The sequence below is a fragment of the Heliangelus exortis genome, chromosome 1 (genome assembly GCF_036169615.1).
Source record: "Heliangelus exortis chromosome 1, bHelExo1.hap1, whole genome shotgun sequence".
Lineage (NCBI taxonomy): Eukaryota > Metazoa > Chordata > Aves > Apodiformes > Trochilidae > Heliangelus > Heliangelus exortis.
This window is the reverse complement of record NC_092422.1, coordinates 150,169,784-150,178,220: the sequence shown is the minus strand read 5'-3', so window position 1 is coordinate 150,178,220 and position 8,437 is coordinate 150,169,784.

Here is an 8,437-nt window from a genome sequence, read left to right as displayed (position 1 = left end):
AAAAAAAAAAAAAAGAATAGAAGAATAATTGCAGTTCTCTCGGTTAAGAAAGAGCATGGACTTTTTTGCCATGTTACCCCCATCAGGGCTTGAACAGCGTTTAGGGAAGGATCTAGAAAAGCACAATTCAACACATCTTCCACAAAGAAAAAGCTCCAAGCCCTGAAGATACTGACTTCTATGAGAAGAGTTACACAGCTGGCTCAGTTTTTATTGACATCTTCAGAAAAACTGTGTGAAATTCACACAATCCTTTGATGCTGGTGAGGCTTTAGAGGCACAGAGCAGCCAAGCCTATAATGTGTTTTCTATAAGTAGCCAGGAACTTTCGTATCTATTCCAAAATTCACTTCTCCAAATTACATAAAACACTGCCAACCTTGGAATCATGTTGGCTCCAAACGTTAAGCTTATTAACTGTGGTACTAAGCAGCATACAAAATGTGTGCAATGAGATTTACCACACAACTCTTCAAATTCCTGGAGCTTCTGGAATGAGAAAAAAAACCTCACTCAAAATTATTTCATTTTACAGTTCAGCTCAAAAAACCTGGCATTGTTTGCAGTATCTCAATACCAAAAATTCTATAACAAAATATTTTTTTGAACACAAACGTATATGACTTATATTTGAATTATAAAAATATATGCTTCTCACAAGCCTCCCCCAGAAAAAAAAAAGCAAAGTTAGTATTACTGAAATAAAGACAGTAACAATGGGACTTCCTAGGCACCATGCTGTTTGTTTTCTCTGTTACAGTCATCATTCCAAATGTAGTCACTACAGTTGTCCTCTGACAAATTATCCTGGATAAATAATTGTGACCATAAGAAAAAATGCCATCTTACTTCTCCATCCACATATCCAACAGGAAAAACACAATGATTAAAAAAAAAAAAAGGCAAAAGAAGTAAATTCTATAGGATTTTCCAAAAAGAGGAAACACAGTATGATACCAAGAAAAAAAAAAAATTCCTTAAATCTGGATCTTCCAAGCCAAGGAAGTCTGTAAGCCCTAATACCAGCATTAATGATGGTGAAAGCTCAGTGATCAGAAATTTAGAAATTGTGCACAAATATTGAGCATGTTTCTTTCAAGGAATAACACAAGCAAGCAGTGATAAATTTCTGTTCTGTTTGTTTTGCTTCCTGACATTATTAGAGAATCTGGACACCTGTTCTACAAAGGTTTGGCACTTACTTTGTGTTGAAAGTGCAATCTACCTTGATGGGTCCTAGCACTTTCTAGTCAACATTGAGGCTTGCAAACAGCCATATCCACATAGAAAGATTAAATTACAATCACTGTTTAAAACAAAACAAAACAAGCAAAAAAAACCCAACCAAACAAACAAAACCACAAAAAAACCACAAAAACCCCCTACCTGAACCAACCAACCAAACCCAAATCCAAACAAAATGCAAAATGTACAGGTCTTGGATGCCCACAACCACCAATAGCCTTTTTGGGTTGCACCATTACTAGTCTCTCCCACACGAACAGAATGAAAGCTTGATCCTTTCAGCTCCCTAGCAACATGCAGCCTTTCTTCAGAAGAATAAATACTAGAAAATGAAGCCTTGCAGAACTGCAACATCCCTTACACACACGGCACAACTTACAGTCCTCAGCAGCAGCCTTTCCACAGCTCTCCAGATGCTGGTGTTTGGACTTTTTTCTCTTTTTCCTTTCCCCCCCCACCCCCCCCAAACCTCCAGCTCACATTTTAAATTTTTTTTACTGCTAAGTTCCCTTCAGGCTGATTTTAGTGTTCCATCAGCACCAGGTATGAGAAAAGTCATATTCAGCTTTTCTGATTCACAGTTACCTTCCCCTCTTGTTACCCTTCCTCTCCTGTATCTGTGGGAGCAGCAGCAGCATTTCATCCCTTGACCTGTTAGCAAGATGCCTTCATAACTGGAAAGGAAATGAAAGTGGCAGGACATTTTACAGAAGTTGGAAAATAGAAAGGAAAAGAAGTCATAGAAAAAAAAGAGAAAAGCAAAAAGAAAACAAAATAAAAAATAAAAAATCCAACTCACTATAATGTTGCATCCTTTTAAAAAAGGGTGGTTTTTTTCCAAGTACAAGCAAACTGAAGGAAATATAGAACAAAGCTTGTGATTTTGGATAAGAAATTAATTTCAGAACTAGACCACCTAGCCAAAAAGCAGCATTGCCAGTAGCAAGATCAGATATGTGCTTCGGATACGAATTTATGAAAATATTACTGGACAGCCAACAAAAACACTTGACTGCTGTGCAGAATTTCATGAAATTAATTTTCTTGCAATTGAAAAAAAAAAAAAAAGAAGTTGGGATTTCAGGACTTCTAGAGCTAGTCTAATGCATCTACTGCATGCTTGTTTTTTTTTTTTTTTTTTAATTTGAAAACACTCATGTGTGCAAGCCCAGGACTACAGAACCCTTTTGGAGTTAAATATAGCAAGGATACACACAATTCCTCTTTAGGCCTACATGTTCTTCTTAGTACCCAAAAGCATTGTGGCTTAGAAACTGCCAAGTTATCATCAATCTACATCACCCTAAACTCCCTTCTTATATCAAGTAATCACTGGAAAATCCAGTGAAGTCCAAAGAAACAAGCATCCCAATAGTCCAAATTTCAGCCTATGGCTTTTACTGTGGTAGGAAGCTCTTGATTTTGAAGAAAATTGGCTCAAAAAATGCATGCTTTTTAAGCTGAGTCTTTCCATGCAGCTATTGATTTGCAACTATGATTTTTTTTTTCTGTTGTAAATTTATTTCCAATAGTAATTTGAAAAATATCCACTCTAAGAAGTTCATTTATGATCAGAAGATTGATACTGTAGCAATGTAATCTTCTTTACTTCATATCTTTGTGGAGGAAGGGCTGTAACTTTGATTCTGAGTGGCACAGGGTGGAACAAGCATTTATTTCTGTTTGCTTTGCTGGGCCATAGCTGGACCATAAGAGGTAGGTGACACTAGGAATCATTAATAACACAGTCAGCAAAGCATAGATTGCATAATCCTTATCACAGAGTGATACAAGAATCACAAGGAATGTCTTTCCTGGATATCTTCACTGGAAGGTGATTTTGGGCTACTAGATAGTGTGTTGCATGTGCCTGTTAGCAAGTTAAGAGACTGTTTCATACAAATGAGCAAAGGAGAACAAGCAGACCATGCTAATGCCATTTTTACACAGATATTTTCTAACTATAATTCCCTAGGCAGTTTAAGACAGGTAGAAGTTTAAACTAACACCTGTTCAAGGAAATTTCTCACACTGACATCAGGATATAGCTGCTTGAGACAGTAATGAGATTGGTCTTCTGGAGAAAAATCTGAGTTGCTGAATGTTAAGCACAGACTTACCAAGGTAAATGAGAATAATCCTTATTATACAAAAGACAAAAAAAAAAAAAAAAAAAAAAGAAAAGTAAAATAGTGAATTCTAGTAATAATATTTTGACACAGACTCAAATACAAATCTGCTCTTTTTTTCCCCAGACATAATATTTTTGTAATTGGTTGATCTTGCATAGTAATTACTTTGCCACAAATTTCACATGAAGGTCAGATTCTAGTTGATTTCTTCACAAAGAATGAACCAATGATTAGGGCAGGACACTGAAAATCAGAAACTCTGACTACAAATTTTGCCAGACTTACAAAGCTATCTATCTTGATTTCATTCATGACTACAGTGAGATTTATGGATGATCTGTTGCCTTTCTGGAATGACACAAAGTGATAAGGCGCCAGCTTGTGAATGCTTACAAATATTTAAATTAAAGTTTACTGCATGCATAAAACAGCCCTGCCTATTTCTAGTCTGGTTTCCACCATTTCAGTGTGATATTGAGAAATCCTATTATGTAGCTTAGCAACAGTTTTGTTTCAACTGGTAAAAGAAATGATAAAAACAAACCACAACAAACAACATTATAAAAAAGAACCATCTTAGATGTTCCCGTTAGCACAAGTTCAAAGAGATTCAAGTCCTGGACAAGCAAAAATCAAATCATCCTGAATGGGGGGAAATTTTTATCCAAACAGACTTGAATTACAGACTATAATTTGGCCTGCATCGCGTTTTCAATGCATAATTTTTGCTGCTTCAAATTGTCTTCAAAGCCAAGTATGTTTTTTAAAAAATGCAGAACATTAATCATCAACCATGATTAGACTACTATACAGCTTTGTTAACATAATGCAAATAGCACATACAGCAAAATACCCAAGTACTTGGGTACTTGGCACCATGGCTGGATTTGCAGACAACCATGCATGCAATTGGTATTTGAAGTTGGAGAATCCCTCTGCCACCAGCTGAGAATGCCAGAGCCCAACCATACAGTGATGGGCAGACAGGAGCACACTGCAGGTTAGATATTAGAAAGAATTTCTTTACAGAGAGGGTGATCAGACACTGGAATGGGCTGCCCAGGGAAGTAGTGGATTCTCCGTCCCTGGAGATATTTAAAAAGAGACTGGATGTGGCACTCAGTGCCATGGTCAGGTAACCCCAGCAGTAGTGGATGAAGGGTTGGACTTGATGATCTCTGAGGTCCCTTCCAACCCAGCCAATTCTATGATTCTATGATTCTATGAAGCCTTTGCTGATGTTCTGTGCCCCTTCCCAAGGCCCAGCACCAATTACTATTGCACTTGAGTACATGTATATATCCCGATTATTCAGTTGTTTTACTCCCACACTCTTGTAGAAGTCAAATATTTTAATGAAATAATTTGGAGAAAAAGAGAAGAGTTCAACAGAAGTCAGAAGTTATAGAAGGAGGGTGTCTAGCTAGCCAAGCTCTAAACATTTTAAAGAAATTAGCATTGAGGAAATTTTTTCATGGATCTACACTTAAAAATGTTTTTCATCTTTATTGTTATTATTCAGTGAGCCTTTCCAAAGGTCACTGAAGTCAGTGAAAATCTTTCCCTTTACATCAACAGACCATAACTCATTAGAAGCTCTATCACATTTAAGTTAAGTTGTTTCAAAGGAATGTTGAATGTACAATGAAATAAGGTGGTTTACTCGCATTTGGTGGAGAAGTTACCTAGGATTTTTAGGGAATTGCTACTTGCCTCAGTAATTTCATCCACGTTTTACCAGGTGTTAATCTTTGTAGTGAAAGACAGTGTGGAAGGAATTTATTTTTTCAGCTGATGACTAGGTGGTAATTTGTCAAAACACCCACATGCTTGACAGAGAAGATTATGAAGGGGAGGGAGATCCAGGTAGCAGATTCTTGCTAGTAAAAATCTGGAATGTATTAGTTCAAGGGAGTGGGGGAGAGCGAAATGTTAGATGGCAAGAGGACAAGAACATCCTCAGTAATTCTATCTCCTTCAGAGATTATACAGAAAGACTGAACACCTAGAAGTGAGGAAAATTGGCTCCTTCTTTCTAGCTGTCTGAGAATTATACCCTGGCGTGCATTCCCCTGCCTCCCTTTCCAGATGCAGTCTTGGGAAGCTGCACCACTCTGACTGATGTTTGTATCATCACAGTTCCCCAGACACTACTCCCCATGCTACTCACTTCACAGTCTTCTCTTGCACTTTCATCACTTTCTCACCTGGCCGTGTGCTGAAGTTTCCTTGTGCAGCCACACACAGCAGCAGCCCCTTTTAATTGCTGTCTTGGGTGGCAAGCAACTTTCTGACTTTTTTACCTCCCACCACGGCTGAGGAATGATTTGGAGCCCTGCTGGGAGGTACCAGTATATCTGCTTCCTCAGACCTCCCAAAGGTGAGCAAGAGGAGATCAGCCAGGCAGTCACCCTGTTGCAGCAGGGGCAGAGTCAAACATCACTACCTGTCCCACCAGCAGCACGCTCAGCATGAGTGCACACCATGCCAAGGGGACAGTCTGTAGTGCCTAGAAGTCTACCCAGAGGTGGTAGTCTGTCCCACACTTGTCTCTGTTCCACTGCACTGACCCACTGGCACTCTTCTGTGAATTTATTTCTGGGAGCTCCACATTTCTGGAACCCCCAACACAGGGACATGGAGCTCTTGGAGCAAGTCCAGAGCAGGGCCACGAATATGATCAGAAGGCTGGAGCACCTCTTCTATGAAGAGGGGCTGAGAGAGTTGGGGTTGTTCAGCTTGGAGAAGAGAAGACTGGGGAGAATTTATAGTGGCCTTCCAGCATGTAAAGGGCTTACAAGAAAGCTGTGGAGGGGGTTTTAATAAGGGCATGTAGTGATGGGACAAGGGGTAATTGTTTCAAAATAAAGAGGGTAGATTTAGATTAGATACCAGGAAGAAATTCTCTAGTGTGAGGGTGGTGAGACACTGGAACAGGTTGCCCAGGAAAGCTGGGGATGCCTCCTCCCTGGAGGTGTTCAAGGACAGGTTGGATGGGGCTTTGATCAACCTGATCTAGTTCAAACTGAACCCATGGCATGGGGGCTGGGACTACATGATCTTCAAGGCCTCTTACAACTCAAATCATTTAATGGTTCTGTTGTTTCAACCTCAAAAGTCATTGTACTCTTGCATTTACCTTCATTCTCTGCAAAGCTCTCCTTGCTGAGGCAACCCAGCACCCACACCAGGGCTCAGCATCCCTCGCTGTGCTCCATGGAAGGAGGAGGCTGTTGGGGAGGGCTGAGAGCAGAGCAGGCAGATGAGGCTGGCAGTGGCCCTGCTCTTGGCTGGGTAGGGAGAGAGCCAGCTCCTACAGCCTGCAAAAGCAGGCAGAGGCCAAATATCCTGAAAAACACCCAGAAGGGAAATCAGGAGGAAGCAAACCCCTGGGGAATTCACTCAAGGTCAGATCCCTCAGAGGAAGGGAACTTGAGCACAGAAAACACAGATCTTTAGAAGCCTTAGAAATTGATTTGAAGAAACTGAAGTGAATTTATAGGCAAAACATGTCAACAAATCTTGTTTTAGTGCTATGAGCATGGCTTAACATTCCTTTCTAGCACTTTGTTCCCTAGAGCATAATCATGTATCAGTATAGACACTGATGCAAGCTAATCCAACAGAGTTTGGAAAAATAAATGAATAACTAAAGGGACAAGAGTAGTGTTTGCTGACTGCTTCTTTTTATCATCCTTTTTGCAGATTCTTTTTCTTGTCAGTGCTTATGAAACTGCTACCCATGAAGAGTTTTTGTATATAGGTGAACTCACTTAAATGCAATAGAAAAGCACAAGGGAACACTGTCCTGAGGAAATGGATATTGCCAGATAGCTTTTCATAATTCAAGTCACCACCATTTCATAAAAGACATTCTTAACCTCAATAATTTGAATTTGAATCTCTTTACTAGATTATTGAAAACTGGCCTCTGATCAAATGTATTCTAAAAGCAAATACATTTCTTCCTTTTTTCCTCTGTATGAGCAAAGAGATCTAGAGGTATAACCAAGGTCAGCTGCAGGCATAGACAAGTTAGGTGATAAAAAGAGCAGTAACCTTCTAGGGACAGCAAGTGGACATGACTGGTGCCTATTTTTCCTCCTGCAGAAGGCAAATTTGGTCTGTCTACTTTTCATCATTCAGAGGCCAGAGCATGTGAGCTGCTGATGCTTACACGAAATACTTGTAGACACCTCCAAAGTCCCAGATGTCTTTCTTCTGGTCTGTGGTTGGGCACCTTTCCCTGCCTGGCTTCTCCCTCAACCAGGACATCACCCCAGGCTCTCCCCTATGGATGAGCAACCCATGTTTCTGGTCAGACTACAGCATTTGGAAGAATAGAGGGCACCTTCAACATGTGCCTCAGAATGTTAAGATGTTGTGAATAGATACACAATTTCCCATCACAGCATTTTAATAAAGTTATGAGCTCAGAGTGATCATTTCTGAGATTTTTGGAAGTATGAGATAAACTCCAGTGTTCCTGTGCTGTTTTAAAGCTGGGCTAGTAAATCAAGTAGAGTAAGAAAAGATTCATGCTGGAATTTAACTGTACACTGCTTGATCCAGCCTTGTCATCTAATTTTTCCTTAAAAAAGGAGAAGCATGATTTTATATAAAAAATTAAATAATACCAAGTTTTTATGCTGAGGAGCACAGTGAATTAACATGTTAGAAGATGGCAGTCACATATTTGATTCTGTTTAAGTGACTCAACCCCAAGTTTCAGAGTTTCTCAACTCTTAATTTTCAGAGCTTTGACTTTGAAAGTACACTTTCCCAAGAAAACAGTTCCACAGCATCAATGGTGGATTTTATGGTCAAACTCAAAAAATTGTCATGGATGTTAGCAGATCTTCATCAGGTATAGCATTACAACCTAAGAAAATCAGCATTAACTCAGACAGGCTTTTTCCAATAACTAACAATTTGGAACCTTTTTTGGAACTTAAGTTTATGTTATGTATTCATATATTCACGTTCTCTATGTGTAGCAAGAGATTACTGGATGTGTCTCAGCACATAAATCTAACAGCATAAGGAAGAGTTTTAGAGAA